This window comes from Lampetra fluviatilis, chromosome 10, assembly GCF_964198595.1.
Source record: "Lampetra fluviatilis chromosome 10, kcLamFluv1.1, whole genome shotgun sequence".
NCBI classification, from domain to species: domain Eukaryota; kingdom Metazoa; phylum Chordata; class Hyperoartia; order Petromyzontiformes; family Petromyzontidae; genus Lampetra; species Lampetra fluviatilis.
Genome location: NC_136284.1, coordinates 10,131,693 through 10,151,441, shown reverse-complemented (window position 1 = coordinate 10,151,441; position 19,749 = coordinate 10,131,693).

The following is a 19,749-nucleotide window of genomic DNA, read 5'->3' as shown; positions in this document are numbered from 1 at the left end:
TCTTCACGAAACATTTATAAAGTTCTATATAGGTTTCCCGCTTTACGCGGGTTAGATTTGTGTCATTTCATGTACATGCGACTAAACCTATTTCTACACAAAATTCGTGTCATGCTATTTGAATTCACTCGCAGTGTGGCTGTGCGGTCGGACGTGGGTCAACACTGTCCGTGTGTATTGTGTGTGTGTGTGTGCACAGTGTGTGTGCACTGTGTGCGTGTGTGTACTGTGTGTGTGCTGTCTGTGTGTGTGTGTACTGTCTGTGTGTACTGTGCGCGTGTGTGCACTGTCTGTGTGCACTGTGTGTGTGTGTGTGCACAGTGTGTGTACTGTGTGTGTACTGTGTGTGTGCACAGTGTGTGCACTGTGTGTACTGTGTGTGTGTACTGTCTGTGTGTGTGCGGTGTGTGTACTGTGTGTGTACTGTGTGTGTGTACTGTCTGTGTGCACGGTGTGTGTGTACGGTGTGTGCACTGTGTGCGTGTGTGTACTGTGTGTGTACTGTCTGTGTGCACAATGTGTGTACTGTGTGTGTACTGTCTGTGTGCACAGTGTGTGTGTGTACGGTGTGTGTACTGTGTGTGTAATTTGTGTGTGTGTACGGTGTGTGTACTGTGTGTGTAATTTGTGTGTGTGTACTGTCTGTGTGCACAGTGTGTGTGTGTACTGTGTGTGTGTGTGTACGGTGTGTGTGTACTCTGTGTGTACTGTGTGTGTACTGTGTGTGCACGGTGTGCGTGTGTACGGTGTGTGTACTGCGTGTGTACTGTGTGTGTGTACTGTGTGTGCACTGTGTGTGTGTGTACTGTGTGTGTACTTTGCGCGTACTGTGTGCGCTACTCAACAGACAGCTGTCTCGTGCGGTTTCGCTTTGTGCGCCCTTTTGATGGAACCCATATACCACAACAACAACAACAACAAAAACCAAGGGGGGGGGGATGGGGGTGAAACCTGTACATTGAAACATAACCGCTTACCAACGCTCCACCATGCACGAGCTTTGAAACATAAATCTATTCACGCACGCGAGTCCGATGCGCGCATGAATCGCAATGCATCGGATTCGTCGTGAGCTTCAGCCTCCGTGTAACCTGCAAGGGACCCCGCGCCCAGGTGCCCCGCGTGACCTTGCCGCGTGCGCGCGAGAAAACGCGGTCAGCAGCGAGATTTGTAAAAAACAAAAAATGTTGGGCAAGGAAACGTCGAGCCCAGGCTCTGGCGCCGTGTTGAGACATTCGGCAGCTCACCAACAAAGCGGCTGATCTGACCCCCTGACCCGTTCCTTTTTGAAGGAGCAAATTCATCTTAAAAAAAAACACCCCACAGCACTTTGTCCATCATCTAACGGGGCTTCTGGGGATACTGTTAAGGTTTGCAATGATTCACATCCCTGTCTCTGCTCTCAGAGATTCGATTGTATCATCAAGCGCTGCTGAATAAAGGACTGCCTACGCCGTCACCGTATTTCCCGGTCTCCAATCCATCAGCTCATCTCGCACATGCACACCGAGGTTATACTGGTAGGAACCTCCTGGTTACACCAGCCCACAGGGGATTATTGTGTCCGTCCGTCCGTCGGTCGTGCATCCAAAAATGTGAGGGGTGGGGCTGGGGGGAGTGGCTGGGTGGGGAGGGTGGGGAGGGGCTGGGCGGGGAGGGTGGGGCTGGGTGGGGGGGGCTGGGTGGAGAGGGGCTGGGTGGGGAGGGGCTGGGTGGGGAGTGGCTGGGTGGGGAGTGGGGCTGGGTGGGGAGGAGCTGGTCACCCCGTGGTGCCCTTATAAAACTCAACGTTTAACCTACTCACGCCGGCTTGTGCCCGCCCTCACAGTCGGGCATATTTGCGGAATACACCACGCCGCCGTTGACCCTGGCCATTGACCGAGCAACCCGACGTTCCTACCAGCTCCCTCCGCAAGTGTTTCCTCAGCCGTGGTGGGCGTCCTCTTGGACGTGTTCCCTCCTTTGGCTATCATTCCGTCGTTAGGCTCGACCTCTGGCCATAATCCCCTTGAGTGATGTGTTCTACCTGCGCCCGATAAATGTGTAAAACAATCAATGGGATATTTTATCTTGCGTATGTTCTCGAATAGTTGCGTACCTCTTCCCGTTAATTCGCGTCACTCAAAGCTTATATCCAGCCATGCTTCTTTGCGCTTTTTTCAAATGCAGTTCCACTAACTTTGTTCATGTCTCATCCTCCATACGTCATGGCACACTTTTAATGCCTCGTTCCCACGACCACTTAAAATCTTGCCGCTCCGGTTCACGAATCGATGGGATGTGGCCTCAAGAAACTTGGTGTCTGAACCCCACCTGTGCCTCCCCAAGGCTCCGCTTTGCGGTTAGCGAATGGTGCGGATCGGGCGCGAACATCACGTGCGTTAGGGAGACAACAGTGGTCGGGACTGGGCGACGCTCATGGCCATCGAGCCACCCCCAGTCTGGTGCCTGCCTTTGTCTGTGACAGAGCTCGCCACAAACATTAATTTGTAAGGTCAAAGAAGGGCCGTGTGGGCGTGCGTGTGTGCGTGCGTGAGCGGCGGTGGCGGCGTGCGTTTTGGCGAGTGAATGGTCTCGTAACGAAGTTTACGGCCCGGCACTGACGTCTGTTAGAAAGTCTGGGTCCCGACGCTGAACCTGGAATTTCGTTGACCGAGTGAGAACGAAACGTTCAGCCCATTTCAGTCCTCGTGATGCAATCGAGAAAACATTCAAAATCTGCGAGTAGCTGGTGCGTGGTGCCCAGAGGCTGGATACCTTCTTTGAAGGCGCGTATCGATCGCTTTACGCCGCCGGATAATGGGACGAGGGGCACCCACAGAGACTCGAATCAATTTTCTAGAAATGTTTTGCTGAAAAAAAAATCTCTCCTTTGAATTATAGCAGAATGGCAATTTAGCGAGATTGAACCGCGATGGCTTCTTCGTTGAAGTGTGCGTGCAATTGTCTGTGCGTGACGTTGTTGTCGGGAGCGGTGGTGCAGCGGTGAGTGCGGTGAGCTCCGAACCGGGTGACCCGGGTTCATTTCCTCTCCCGGCCAACGCCAGTAACAATTATCCGAACTAGTCCTGGGCCTTCCCTAGGTTGACTCGGTCTAAAATGAGCACCTCCTGTAAAAATCGCCACTGGGGGAGACAAAGGCGGCCGGGCATGGTGCTGGCCACCCACCCCTTCCTGTGCCGTTTCGGCCTTCACAGGTGTTACTCGCTTACAGCACTTGCCCCAACAGTCTGTTAAGGCTATGTGGGGAATCTTTACGATTGCCTTTGAATGTTGTGTAGAGTGATGACGCGGTGGTTCGCGCACCACGCTCGATGAACACGGTGACCCGAGTTCGATTCCCGGCCAGAGATAATCTCATCAACAAACGGTACTTGCCTATATCAACGGTGCGAAATAAGTTTTACATGCATTTTTTTCGATTTAAAGCTTTCGTGACTGCATGGATTCATATTCTTGATTCTTTCGGTAAAGTCACGTAGAAGAGAAGTCATAAAATAATAAAAATAAAGCCTAATAAGATAAAATTCTCACTTTATCTTTATGTTTATTATTTTATTATTTACATACATGATATATATATATAGATTGGTCCGCTCCCAAAATTAAACATCGAATGCAGTGTGGAGCGGGGATCTGGCCAGGCCACATCGCATCACCCCTTAATAAATGCTCGCAAACAGATTTTGTCCAAACAGTCCGTTAAAATCAAGACGGGGGGGAGCGGGAGGGGAAATCTGTCTCTGTCTGCCACTTGAATACGCCTGGCACAATTAGTGTCGCGAGAGAATCAATATAACGGTGATGTATGGATACAACATGTAATGATTAATTAACTCAATCTTGATGCATTATATGGCTTCGTGGTTCCAATCCGGAAAAGAAAAAAAAAGAGTCGGTCAGGCACTAAAGGCGCGTATGTGTCCCATCACTAACGACCACTCTGTGGAAATAGTGAGACATTTCGATGCTAATTAGGTGGAATAAAAATACAATTCACCATTGTAAAGGCGTCAAGGTACTTCAAACCAGCTGGCGTATGTGTCACGTACGCCTAAGGATAGCCCTTCTGCAAATAATGTTCAATATAATTTACATAAAGTCGACATTTCACACACGCAGATCGTAGGGAAAAGTGCCATTAGCAAGCAACATTTTAACGCCGATGTGGAACACGAGGGCGGATGCTGAGGCTCTCCACCGCCTTTGTATCCCGAGTGTTTATGTTCACACGCCGCATTGGTTACTAACTTAATGCTGAGCCGACCTCAGTTAACGGACGGGAGTTGAACCCAGCTGACTGAGACCGTAACACACTCACGCATACACACGATCCAAGTACAAAGACCCCCCGTATAGCCTTTTACCGATTTTGGGGCAAGTGCCGTTAGCCGGCACGGCACACGAGGGGGTGGGTGGCCAACACCACGCCCGGCCGCCTTTGTCTCCCTAGTGGCGATGTTTACATATCGCACCAGGTACTCATTTGAGGCTGAGTCGACCTAGGGGATGCCCATGACCGGTTCAGATAATCGTCACTGGTTTTGACCGTGAGCGGGAATCGAATTCAGGTCGCCAGGTTAGCACATAAAGTAGGGGCATTGCCCAAAACGTCACCTGCTCTACACTTTCCCTTCTCAAGGCATTGTTGTGGACGAACGTGCTGAGGTTTTTGTTGTTCAAATTCAAGTTCATTTATTAGGTATAGCCCTGTGAGCCATTCGGCTCTTGAATCGGGTGCAACCGCAACAAACAAAAAACAAAAACATGAACAAGAAAACATCTTAAAGTGAATATGTGACTAAGTGCAAACAGAAAATCCAAGAAAAGACAGCAAAATATTGCAGAAAAAAAACCGTACACCAACGCTGTGTGCAAAAATCCCAGTGGGATGCAAGTCAAACAACAACAACAACAACCACAAGACAACTTAGATTAAGGCCATCAGTCTTACTCCGTACTACAACAAACAAACATGGCCAAACCAAATTTTTTTTCCAAATCACCAAAATAAAGCCATGAAAGCAATGAAACAGTGATCATAGGGGGTGAGATTTGAATATTACACCAAAAAAACTTTTCGAAATCACCAAAATAAAGCCATGAAAGCAATGAAACCGTGATCATAGGGGGTGAGATTTGAATATTACACCAAAAAAACTTTCGAAATCACCAAAATAAAGCCATGAAAGCAATGAAACAGTGATCATAGGGGGTGAGATTTGAATATTACACCAAAAAAACTTTTCGAAATCACCAAAATAAAGCCATGAAAGCAATGAAACCGTGATCATAGGGGGTGAGATTTAAATATTACACCAAAAAAACTTTCGAAATCACCAAAATAAAGCCATGAAAGCAATGAAACAGTGATCATAGGTGGTGAGATTTAAATATTACACCAAAAAAACTTTTCGAAATCACCAAAATAAAGTTATGAAAGCAATGAAACAGTGATCATAGGTGGTAAGATTTGAATATTACACCAAAAAAACTTTCGAAATCACCAAAATAAAGCCATGAAAGCAATGAAACAGTGTTGTTGGTATTCGCCGCCTGTGCACCACTGACAACTCAGCAGCAGCAGCATCCCTGATCTGATGCATGCGCGTGTAGGCTTGAGCAAGAGATGCCGTCGGGATGAGGAATATCGCCCCGTCGTGGAGACTTCCAAAGCAGGGAACGCGCCCGAGGCTACGTCCGCCTCGCAGAGATCGACTCTCATGGATATGTCGGAGCCAGATGGATTGCTGCATCGCACGACCGTGCGAGATGGCGTTGGCTTGAGAATATATCTGTCCAGTCGTGGACATCACTTTAAGACATTGGCTTTCGCGACCAATATTATCCGTAATAAAGGGTTTTTTTGTGGTGAGATTGCGTACTTTTAAAATGTGTCGTTGACCCACAACAACAAATTGCAAATTTCGATTTAAAGTTTTCGTGACTGCAGGAATTCATCCTCTTTGTTCTTTCGGTAAAGTCACGTAGAAGGGAAACAATAAAATAATTAAAATGAAACATAATAAAATACAATTCTCACGGCGTTTAGGCCACAATGTAACGGTTGCTTGCATTGTGGCCGAAACGTCTTTTCCGAAAGAACCAAGACTTTACCGAAAGAACCAAGAAAACAAATTGTAAATGCTGCGTGTTTTACGCTCCAACAGGCCGGTGTGCTGAAGTAGTAAGTAATCTATTTACGTGACAAACCTTCCTAATTAGCTGTGTCGGGTGGTGGTGGGCTAACAACACATTTTCATTTACGCGTTCTAACCCCCAAACAACCCTTATTACAGCAGTGGACGTGTATGTATATATGTTGAACTTCTTTCGCATCGTACGTAGCCACCAGTACGAATCGGAGGATCAGGACAGATCACTGATAAGAATTAGTAGTAATGTGTGTGTGGTCTTCGTCTTTACATTAAGCGGGTCAGAACTCTGTACACGTGCAGTTTCTGAAAACCTGCCTGTGTAACCATGCATTCATTGTCACGATTCTGTTATTTTCGTCGACATCATATTTAATGTAGCGGCAATCTACTGGCTCGGAAACGGATTCTTACGCGGGTGATTGGATGCCCACATCGTGTGGTTAATCAACAACATTAATCGACGAATCGATGCATTATCACACCGATAATCATAATAACAGCAGCGGCACACATAGGTTGTGGACTTAATTCATTTACTGACCGCAGCCTGGAGCCCCGTCTCCATGGCTACCGTCGCCCCGGGTTACGGTTTCCCTGGTTACGGTTGCCTGGGCAACGGGATCTCCATCATGGGAGAGGGGCGCGATACCCATTGCCATGGCGACGCGTGGACCATGGCAACCGCGCTTCTCTCCACGTCTCTGTTCACCCTTGCGCCCTGCCACTATCTCCAACAGCTGATATGCTTCCCCTTACCATGCCAGATCGTTTTGGAACGTACTGTTTATGTGCAATAGCAACACGGATTATTACCAAATAAGCACCGGGTTCCACCTGATCCCGTTTGGCTCTCAGAAGACGAGCAGGTTTTCGTACTCTTTGGGTCTTTCGTTAAAGTCACGTAGATCGAAAAATAAAAATAAAATAAAAAAAAATTACGTTTTTTGAGCTTGGTTAGTGCGTGAATGGGTGACCGATGTGCACAGGACAGGTTGGTTTCGCCTCCTGCAGGGATACGTTTGCGGGCAGCAGATAGCAGAGTGCAGAAAAATGTACTGTTGGAATGTACTATGCTCCCATATCTATGCTCCTCGCATCCGCGCATGGTCAATGACGTAGGGAGACCCACGCACAGTCGTGGATTGGTAAGGAGGGCTGTGCCATGCACTGCACGGCCCACCGTAGTCACGAATGGCTCCGTCCTCTATAACGCCACAGGCAGCTTGGTCAACTATGGACGGACTAGACCCTGCTGATGAGTTATTCTTTGGTTCTTTCGGTAAAGTCACGTATAAAGATAAATAATACATTAAATACTAGCATACGACGTTGCGATTGCAACACAAGCAATCATCATCAGGTATAAATTAAATAGAAACACAAATCTAGTATACTTAGAAATGTAATGTAATACAACAGAGAGTCGGATAACATAACAGTCAACATCATACCTGGTTGATTACGTTCTTCCTGAGAATGCTAAATTTGAGAGAGAAATAAACACAGAACCAGATACATATAGACAGACATATAAGCAGACAGATATCACAGAGATATATAGAGAGGGAACAAACATAGGCACACAGAGAGAGACCTAAACCAGTCACAACCAGTGCACAGGATTGGTCCGCTTGTACACAATGTTCATGTCAATCGTTGGACCCCAAGGCCTTTTGACTGACACATCCACGTGATATTTTATTTAAACTCTAATGTTAGAGATTAAATAAACCTTGAATGTCTATTGACGTGTTTCACTATTCATGTTGCATGCATCCATTGAATAGTTTTATTTATTTGGCTGCCAAGGTTAAATAGACGCTTTGATAATGGGTGTATTTATATAAATACCCAAATGGGTATTTTTGGTCTTGGGTATTTTTAAACTTGTCAAGTGAATCATAATGCCACTCTGTGAAGTCTGTGATGGATTAATTAATTAACACGCTCTCTCAAACGTCTAAACCCCGTAATATCGCACGCTTTGGTAAATGAATTCAAATGATTCCTGTAATTTTACGGGCCGCGCTAGGACCAATGATCATTTGCACACAACACCTTAAGCGAAAATCTCTCTAAAGCGACGCAGATTCAAATATGAGTTTTATGGATATATATATTTTTGCACTTCAATAGTTTATGCAACTGACCCCGGGAATGGAACCTTTCGTCTTAACACGTAGGCTTTCGCGACCAATTTTATTCATAATAAAGGTTTTTTAGGGTTAGATCACGTAAGTATAAATGTGTTGTAACCCTCCACCACCCGACACAGCCAGTAAGGTTTGTCCAACACACCGGTGGGCTGATGTAGTAACTAATTGCCGCGTTATTTACGTGACAAACCTTACTGACTGTGTCGGGTGGTGGAGGGTTACGACACATTTACACTTACGCGATCTAAACCCCAAACAATCCTTTATTACGAACCATTCGTCTTCGTGCAAAGAGGTGGCTGACCACTGCACACTCCACTCGCCACCCGCCTAAATGAACAAATTGCGCCTCTGTATCGAGTTGAGGAGGTGAGAGAGAGAGCGAGCGAGCGAGAGAGCGAGGCGCAGAGGGTGTGGAGGGGGTGGTGGATGCATTTGGAAAATGCTACGGAATCGGAAGCCAATTTTCGCCACGTGCGCTGTCGTTGCGCCTAAGCATTGAGAGCAATTCCAAGGCCTCGTCTCATCAGGTGACGCCGCTGCCACCCATCCATCGGCACCATCGTGAAGGGATTCGGGAGCCAAGCGAGCGAGGGCTATCCGTGATTTCAGGGGCTCGAGTCTCGGGGTTTAATGACGAGGCCGCGGCGTACGGGATGATGATGATGCTGCGGTCTCCGCGTGGGCCGAGAAAGTGGAGATGGAGAGATGGAGAGAGAGCTGCACGTCTCGTTCTCTCGCGAGCGGCGGGGGCTTTAGAATCAAAGTGCTGATGCGCGTTGTGTAAGCTGCGTGCGTGCTCGCGAAGCGCACAGCTGCGCACCGTGACACCGTCGCCTACCTAATCCGTTCACGAGCGCATAGAACGCACGTGCTTATGTAACGTGCGTATATTAAGTATTATACGATACGTACATACAGTGCATGGGCGTGTGCGTGTGTGGAGCATGCAATGTGGATGTGTTTATTACGTGCTTTATATACTGTACTGCGTTTGCTGTCTCTTGTATTGACTTTTGTAATTCACCGTTTTGCTGGCAACCCCCCCCCCCTCTTAGCATGTTAAGTCGCCCGAAGCACGGGCAGAATGGGGCTGCCGGAATCCCAATGCGCACGCCTGTTGCTGAACGTATTAATTGCCCCCCTCTGTGCTGGCATCTCTCCATTGGCCGCCGGTTCCAGTTTCGGGCGGTATTAAAGATTCTTCAGTGGACGCTCCGGGATCTCCTTCGCCCACGTGTACCGACGAGAGCACGTCGGTCTTCCGAGTCTGGCCTCATTGTGTGTGCCGAGGTCACGTCTCTCTGTACGACGATGGGTGACCGGGCCATTTCTCGCGTGGCCCCAAGGTTGTGGCATTCAATTCCACTGGGGGTGTTCGCTCTGCTTGACTCCCTGTTCTGCCGACAATGCATATATTACCAGCGCATGAGAATAGGTTTTTTTCTGGTCTAACACCGTTTTGAGGCGAGGCTCAAAAGAAAGCTGTCTCTGGTGTGGACCAATCAATTTCAAAGACAATGCATACATTATCAGAGTACGTTTATTGTTTGCATTCTGACCACAAGTGTTGTGGTTAATGCAGACATGATTCCTTGTAAAAGGTTTCAGTTTTGTGTTTTAACATCTTAACAGCTGTTTTGTTGCCAGAAAACAGGGGAAAACCTATTCTCATATTTTGGTACTGGCAAAGGAGGTCCCATCATGTAGATTACCAGAGCATGTTTTCGTTTGCATGTTCACCACAAGTATGTGTGGTTAATGCAGACAGGATTCCTTGCAAAAGGTTTCTGTTTTGTGTTTTAACATCTTAACACAACTGCTTCATTGCCAGAAAGGGTAAACCAAATTATGATATCCCTCGCTCTATTCACATCGCGCCTTAAGACGCAACTTATTTTTAAAGTCTGTTTTATATTGTTTGAATCGTTTGTTTTGGGATTGGGTCTGATCGGTGTGAGGCTGCATGTGTGTGTTTGTGTTTTGCACAGCGCAGTGTGACCGCAGGACGAAAGTGTAAATTATTTTTTATTACACTGGTCAACAACAAAAAAAAGTTTTTTTCTGGCCTGGACTTTTGCAGCTGTTTTAGACTAATTTCAGGGTGCTGATTCCAAATCTGATCTCAGATTTGCTCTATCACATCTCATTTTTATGCTATAGGCATACCCCATTTTCATTGATTTTACCTGAAATTAACTTTGTCACTTATGATTGCAAGTTGTTGCGAGTCAGTGACTGCTTTAGTGTTAAAATATGGTGCTGTATTTTTAGAATAGTGTGTTTATAATATCATTTTATGTAGATATCCACATTTATTTAATTTTTTTCTTCTGCAGTTTTTATTGAAAATGCAATATTTGATATCTCAAAAACCTGATGTGATAGACAAAAACTGATGCCAGATTTGGAATCGGCACCCCAAAATTACCTTAAGACCGTTATGCCAGAGAAAGTGTGTTGACCAGTATTATCAATGAGTACGCCCATGGTGTCCGTGGTAGCATTTGTCACCCGAGGTGGTACCGATCAACCCTCTTTAGCTCGTATCCTAATAATTGCTTCGAAGTGAAACAAGACAGCGAACCTCGTGCCGCTTGCCTCTAAGCTCGTTGCTCGTTCCAGATCAAATATCCGCGTTCTTTTGATCTGCGGCTTGTAATCCATCATACGCGCACAACGCGCCAGATATTCCATTAACGGGCACGCGCAGATTTAATTAACGCGTCGCTCGTGGGCCCGAAGGATCTTGAATGGCATCGATCTGTTGTTGTGTTTGCCCCCCCCCTCCTTCGAACACGATTCGTCAACGTCCGGTGGGAAACTCCTCGGTGCCGTGCGTGCCGCTGATGGCCTCGAGACGAATTCCCAGGTTGATGTCAGCTGACCACCGTATTCGAGGTAACCGAAAAAACAGTGACAATGCCCCTTTAAGAATTACAGCGGCGTAAGTTCCTGAAGAAGCTACCGTCACGTGGAGCGAAACGTCGGACGTCGTTATGTCGTAGAACATGCGGTAACCACCCGAATACACATCGGGGAGTTACAATGCCCGTTATTTATCGATGAAAGCACCACAAACGAGTGGCAAGACTCATTCAGGAGAGGCCTGCATTGTTTGGATGTTTGGTTAATTTCCACTCGTGAGTGTTTGGCTTCATGTGGAAGGAAACAGGAGCACGAGAAGAGACTCCACCTCGCCGCACACGAGAGGAGAAGGGATCTCATATCACAGATCAAGCTAAAAATGATATGACAAGCATTCAACATCCAAATGCAGGACCGTCCTTAAAAATGAAATGGTGAGGCTTTTCCGGGATGATGATGACAACGACGATGGTGAAAAAGATGCAGAAGATGATGCCTCGTGAATCAACAAAGCTTCGTGGAAATTATGACGATTTTACATGTGAAGCAAACCTCATCTTTTAACACGTTGGCTGTGTGACCAAGATCATTCGTAATCGATTGTTGGAGGGGAAATGTGCCGTGAACCCACCTCCACCCGACACGGCCAAATAATAAAGTGAACAAACGTGCCAGTCTCTTGCTGCGTCAGCACCACGGTGTGTGTTGGAGAGTAAACATTTAACATTTCACAAAATGTCGTGAGATTTAATTTACTCGATCAGACCCCCCACCCCCCCAACCAAAATAATTCAACGATGCAACCTCACCATCTCATACTCTATCTCTCACTGGCTAAGCCTCTAAACGCCGCCGTCTCCTTCAACGCTGTTCGCCCGGAGCCCGTGTCTACCGATTGCGAGAGGACACGCGGAGCGAGAGGGGCTGGCACACGAAGCGTGACGGGCAGAGCGCGGCGCGTCACCGTGCAGGAGGGGGAGGGGACGTCGTGTTCGCTCGACTTCAAATGTCCACGCCTCTGCCGGCGGAACCCCGGCCGTGACGCGTCCACAGTGATATTTGCGACGAGAGCATTGACGCTCGACACGAAAGTCCACGTACACGGCGCCGACAGCTCGAGAACATAGCCGGCGTCACGGTGTGGGGAGGGGGGCTTCTTCTCTCCCCTCGGTGACCGCACTTGCACGTGCAGGATACACAGGTCATTGAGCGCCGGTGTTAGATCATTCCACATTCCCATGGCGCGGGATGATGTGGGTTATTGATATTGGTGTGGGTCCTGGATAAAACGTGATAGTCCATATGTCAAGGTAACCCAGGCTAGTTTCACGAGATCACATGGAAATCCACTTTTGACATTTATTTATAGCACCCCTACAGATGGCCACACAATGAAACTCAATATTTCACTCTTTGCATTCACTCAATCTGCCTACTCTCAGCAAAGCCCTACTTTCTGGACAATTAGATTTTGGGATTTATCAAGTTTTCCAGGACACCCCAATGTTGTAATCGTCTAAACCCATATTATGTGCGCGTCCATGACAATGCGGAATTTCCAGCCGCGTCTCGTTTTCTCAACTTGGGATGAGCGACGCTCGATTCGAGCCGGGAGACGCGAGGATTTATCTTTTATTTTATTTTTTAGGAAAACGCAGGCCCGCCTGCGCATGCGCTGTGACGCGCGCCTCCTCCTCCCACTGTCCTCAAGCATTCCAGATGAAATCACGCGTTGCGTGTTAGCTGTCGTGCATCGATGCGTCGATTCAAATCGATTATTATACGACGAATCGTGCACTTGAGAATATTTTTTTTTAAATTGTACGTTGAATTCAATGGTCTCACTCGATCCCCTCTGCAGACAGAAGTGGCTGCCACATTCACCGCCACCAAATCTGTAAATTACGAAAAAACACCATCACAGGACATTAATGTGCAGACCACATGCATGGTTTCTAGAGGCGCATTTGGCAGCAGTGAGCAATTTGTCCTGACGAGTTCTAATCAGTGCGAAACCGGTCCACAGTTTGTCTATCACTGCGTCACTGCTGCTGTCAATGAGTCACATTTTCCGATATTTATTTCGAAGGTGACCTGAAGATAAGACGACTTCAACGCAGTTGTTCAAGTAATGGTTATAGGGTTTGGCATATGCGTAAGGGCTGAGTATTTTTTTTTCGTACACATTTTTGCTAGTGGTCTGAAATTCACCGCAATGATACAAAAAAAACATATCGAATAGTGGCAATTAATACAATTCACTAATCCAGGGAGCGCGTAATCAACGAGCCATGCGGTAGCGTCCTCGGTAGCCGTGCGTGGCTCACGTGGAACTCCGTTGAACGTAGTCCGGGGAGGTAAGTGGACGGGCTTACCTCCCGTTGGAAATTTGTCAATGGTGTAGTAATAATAATGCAGTTATTTTTGTGTGAATCGTTCATCTGGGTAAGTCGATAACGACAACCTCCGTCCTGTATCTCCACATAAAATACAACAACCATTCTCAATCTACCCCCACTCACGAATTATCGTGGCCGATAATGCTCGAACTCGGACAGCCGGTTTTCATAACGTAGCACGTCCACCACTGTTCCGCCGCTCCCTATCCCATCTTCATATACAGATAAAAATATATATATTTAGACTATATATATTCGCTGTCTTAGTTCACGAGCTTCCCAAACCATTGTTATCCAGGTGAAGATATTTAAACCAGAAAACTTTGTAGCGGTTCCGACCTTCACGGTCTCATTAGCATCTCTCTCTCTGCCTCTCTCTCTACATATAGAGCTCGCTACCCCCTTCCTCTCGCAGAGTAAGCTGGCATGCACGATCACGATCGAACGTCTTCGGGTTTTCTCACTGCTCGATTTAATGACCGTACCCGGCACGATCTTCGCCCCTTAGCGAGATGCAAGCGTGATGACAATGCGTTATAAATGTGTCGTGGATTTCAATTATTAATGTTCACATATATATGTATAGTGTATAAACACATGGCGTAGTTTCCAGAAACACCGCTGCTAGGCTGGCTTGGAGAAGGGATTATTATCGGCGGAAAGGGGTTACACATATTCGTCATCATTGGCGAGATGGACGCGGCGTGCCAACGTCGTATCGGACGAAGTTCTTCGCAATGCTCCAGCTGAATTAAGCGCGGTATATATTCGTGGACTCAAACCCACCACCACTCGTGAAGACGACGACAATAACATCGGGGTGTTTGGGTACAGATTGATCCGTGAAGTCGCGAGATATATATATAAAATGCGTCTCGCGTGGGAGTACTTGGGGAATGAGTGACAGAGGCACGGGAAGTGAGCAAGGGCAAAGGAAACGTCGACTGAGCGTGCTGCTCGGCACATACCGAGAGACACACGCGCATATTCATTGCTAACGGAGTATATTCACACATGGCACGTGCACACACAGAGTGGCATATACAGACTTACATGACGTCACGTGTCCTCACATACATGCAAAGACAAATTATCCCCCGTATAGCCTTTAGCAGACTGTTGGGACAAGTGCTGTTAGCGAGCACCTATGAACGGCGCCACGCCACACGAGGGCCAGCACCACCCCCGACCGCCTTTGTCTCCCCAGTGGCGATGTTTACACACCGCACCAGGTACTCATATTGAGGCTGAGTCGACCTAGGAGAGGCCCAGGACCGGTTCAGATAACCGTTCGTTGTTGTGAGCGTCGATCCTCTGACCTTCCTCTGTTGTTGGAGGGCAACTGCCTTCATCAGCCCAGTAGCGCCCTTCACCAGTCTACTTGATGATCACACGCTTGACACATACACGTACAAATATCCCCCGTGCAGCTTTTGCAGATTGTTATGGCAAGTGTTGTTAGCGAGTGCCTATTAAGACCAACGCGGCATACTTCGGGGATGGTTATCGATTGTGTATGTTTACTATCGACTTCGTCTCGTAGTGCTGATGTTTTTTTCCCCTTCACACTGCACTAGATACCAATTTAAGGTTGAATCGACCTAAGGGAGCCCCATAACCGCTTCAGATATTCGTCACTGATGTTTTGTCCGCGAGTGGGAATCGACCGCGGCTCTCTAGGGTTCGTAGCGCAGTGCGGCCTAACCACTGCGCCACGGCTCGCCCCTCGGACACACACAGACGCGTGCACGTGGCACAGACGCGTGCACGTGGCACAGCACGCGTGCACGTGGCACACCACGCGTGCACTCAGTGGGGCACTTCCACTCAGACACGTGGGTCCCCTCCCCCCTCCCCTCCGGGTCCTAGCGATGCGCTCCAGTACATCTTGGTGCGCTTGCTTGTTTAGTCGCCTAATAGACTCGTCCGTCATGAGTCATTTTCTATGGAAACTTTGCCGCAGGAAAACGGCAGACGGGCAACACAAACAACTTGAAACCAAGGGAGCATTCTCTCACCATCCAATTACGGGGCAATCTACCCATAGTCAGCCCTCACGTAACTCAAACTCTAACCACACACCCTTTTGCAGCTTTTATTTGTCAATTCACTATCGGACCAAAGCCACTTTTCCACACGTGATGGTCATGGGGGTTGTTTGACCACACTCCACGCTGGTCAGTGCGAGTGTCCCACATTCGGTTCAGATATCACTCGCCACTGATGCTAGCCTTGGATTGGCTGGGTAGGGGGCTGGATGTCTGGATAGACGAGTGGATAGGTGGTTGGGTGACGGAGTGAATGTTTGGGTGCCTGGATAGATGGGCACGTCGCAGACTGAATGGCTCAAGAGGTAGACAAGTGGATGGCGGGGTGGGTGGCTGACTAGGTGGCTGGCGAGGTGGATGAGTGATTGAGTGAAAGATTGTGTATGTGGGTGTTTAGATGTGTGGGGGGCGGGATGGGGGGGTGGCTGTGTGAGTGAGTGGCTAAGTGGCTGGGTGAGTGGACGAGTGAATAAGTGGATGGTGGGGCCTGTGGCTCACTGGGTGGCTGACCTAGAAGTATGGATGAGTGGATAAGTGGAGGGTAGGGGTGGGTGTCTGACTGGGTGGCTCAGTGGGCATCTGGATGAGTGGGTGGATGAGTGAATAAGTGGATGGGTGGTTGGGTGGGTGATGAGGAAGGACGTCAGGGTGGCAGCCACACTATTGTTGTGACAGACGGGGGGAAGGAGGTGGGGGGTGACACACACGCTCGCTCTCAGTGCTTGTGGTCTCGAGGGTTGGCACGCACGCATGCAAATGTCGCTCCATTGCCCCCATTTACAGCACCTGCCTCCGCTGTAATTGTCGTGATGTATTGGCCGGGATGTAGCCATCATTCACCACAGCACGTGTTGCCTTGTGGCAGAGGGTGGGGTGGGGGGGTTTGCCCCACAAAAAACTGCGACTGTATTTGTTCACGGTCGTGGCAGATTTCTTGTGTCCTTCAATTATCCAGGAAAGACTCATTGACTTGTTTGGGATGTTTTTGGTTTGCTTCTTCTCATTTTAATTGTAACCATCGTTCATCACAATAATCTCGAGAAATCTTCACTCAGTCCCAATACCCTCTTTTTCAGTCGGATCCTGCATTGGGATGTTTGGTCAATTCAATTGTAAATAACGTATTTCATGTGGGGAGGAAACCGAAATACTTGGAGACAACCCAAGCTTACGAGGGGATAACGCTCAATCCACAGGCTGTCGTGCCATGCAAGGCCCACCTCGCAGGACCGCGAGTTGTGAGTGTGTGTGTCACGTGTATGTGTGTGCAGTTTTTTTTTTAACTTTCATTAGAACACCATACGAATGTAGTTGTACAGTTGGAAATGTGCCTGTGCACAGTTACGTTTGCACGGTAAGACAATTCACGCAGCGCGACTTGACATTTGTTGCCGATGGGCAAATCTGATACGATGGTATCAACTGATCCGTTGACAAACATTGTCAATGTACCGCGGACGCAGTAGCAAACCGAATAACAACTAGCACCAATAATACACTCGTTTCGTTGACCCAGATCATTAACAAACTGCTTGGCATTCAACAAATATTCTGAACGGTTTCCGCCGGTACTCGGTACAACGAGGAGCATGAATCGGTGAATTTATGATGCGAGGTGCGAGCGAAATGAATGACAACGGTGGCATTGCCGAGGTTATGGGTGTTACCGGCTACTCGGGGAGAATCACACAAGCGCTCGTGGTTGTATCGTATTATTATTATTCGTCTTCTTCGCGATGGAGTTGGCTTGTTGTAACACCCCTGCAGTTGAGCTGAAGCCACGGCGAGAAAGGACCGCCGTGACCCAGATTTGCCCGTCGTGCGCTGCAATTTCCGCTCGATGATAATTATCAATGACCGCTTTGTTTGCTCCGTCGCCTCCGACCTCCCCGGCTATTGCGGCGTCTGCAAGGGACAGAATGTGGAGCGGCCTGGGGTGTGGGCTGCTCTGTTCTTTGCTACGGATTATTTTCGCGAGGATTCCCCCCCCCCCTGCAATACAACATTGCAATTACTAAAATATCGGCATACAGAAGGGTGGGAGCAGTGGTTATAGGGCGCTACACCCAGGAAACTGGTAAACCTATGTTCGATTCCCCGTCGCGGTTGACATCAGAGTCGCGTGATATCTGAACCGATCCTGGGATACGTTTCATAACTGACCCTCGTCACCAATCAGCACCGAACATAACAACAACAATAACAAACAAACAACCCTCAAAGCTTAAGGAGGCCTTTACCCAGCAGTGGATTGACAACTGGTTGTACGCATTTACAATGATGCGGAGTGTTGAGGTCACAGCTGCAGGGCGTGGACACTGTGACGTTTAGCACGAGGTGGCGATGAGTTTTTATTTTACCGTCCCTGGGACATTCCCGTTGAGTTCCGCTTTGGCGGCACGCGTGGACTTCGTGGGAGATTCAGGAGCTGACGGTGGCCTACAGCACGCTGAGCAATAATCACTTGCACCAGTGTCATGCACATTTCAGAAAACTGCAAGCATAAGGGTATTGAGAAGGGTCCCACGCCACTTACGAACTGCTGATGTGCACGATCATGTCCTAGTGAACGCTTATATTGTGAGGGTATGGGGTACATTTCGATTTAAAGCTTTCGTGACTGCAGGGATTCATCTTCTTGGTTCTTTCGGTAAAGTCACGTAGAAGGGAAATAATAAAAGAATAAAAATAAAACATAATAAAATAATTCTCACGATGTTTCGGCCACAACGCAAGCAGCCGTCCTCAGGTGAAGAACAGGTCTGTCGGGAAGACACTGTCTTTATTTCCCTTCTACGTGACTTTACCGAAAGAACCAAGAAGAGGTATGGGGTACATTTACCATGAAGCCGTGCGTACCCATACCCGATGTGTATTTCCCATTTGGCTGAGCCGTTATAATTTTACGTGACTGATAATGCCACTAAATTATGTGTTTCACTTCATGTTGCTAAATTCCAGCTGTGAGACTTCAGAGTTTTGCTTTGATTGACGTGCGATGAACGCTCTGTACAGGGTATTGAATGTTGTATCTCGAGCGCATCAGCCGACCTTTTGAAATTATCTCAGGAAGTCATTTCGTGATTCCATCTTCCGGGGGGCCCTTCTTTGACACAGAGTGATGCACTGCGAGCTGGAGAGCTCCACGTGGATTTAATTTTCCTCTCGATGCGAGCCCAATTGCACAATCACCGTAGAATACAATTTTGGGAAAAGAAAAAAAATGAAATGATGTTCTTGCAATCACGATCCACCGTCAAATGGCGCTTATGAGAATCAATTGTATTGTACTCATGCAAATTAAATGCTAATTTTACACTTGGGGCAAAGGTAGTGGATGAACCCGTATCAACGGCATAGAACAAAAAGAGACAAAACTGAATTTACTCTTGAATTGCAATGCAACCTCGAATCGTGGCAGTTCTTTGAATCACCGGGGAAGGGGGTGGTGAGTGATCATGGAGCCGCTTACTAACTATTGCACATGCTTACTGGCAGAGGTGTGGACTCGAGTCATGTGACTTGGACTCGAGTCAGACTCGAGTCATGAATTTGATGACTTGCGACTCGACTTGGACTTGCATAACAATGACTTTGTCCCACCTATGAGATGTGGACTCGAGTCATGTGACTTGGACTCGAGTCAGACTCGAGTCATGAATTTGATGACTTGCGACTCGACTTGGACTTGCATAACAATGACTTTGTCCCACCTATGCGATGTGGACTCGAGTCATGTGACTTGGACTCGAGTCAGACTCGAGTCATGAATTTGATGACTTGCGACTCGACTTGGACTTGCATAACAATGACTTTGTCCCACCTATGCGATGTGGACTCGAGTCATGTGACTTGGACTCGAGTCAGACTCGAGTCATGAATTTGATGACTTGCGACTCGACTTGGACTTGCATAACAATGACTTTGTCCCACCTCTGCTTACTGGTTATACCGTCTACGTCTGTACCATCCCAATGTTCCCCTTCCACGGCTGCCAATCGTTGATGGTGTTATTGTTGTTTAACTCATTTGTGTAACGCGGTACACAAACGCCAGCAGCGCAAAGCGGCCGTCAACTAAACAGAACAGGCTGCTCCAGAAACATGTATTGGCCTCCGCA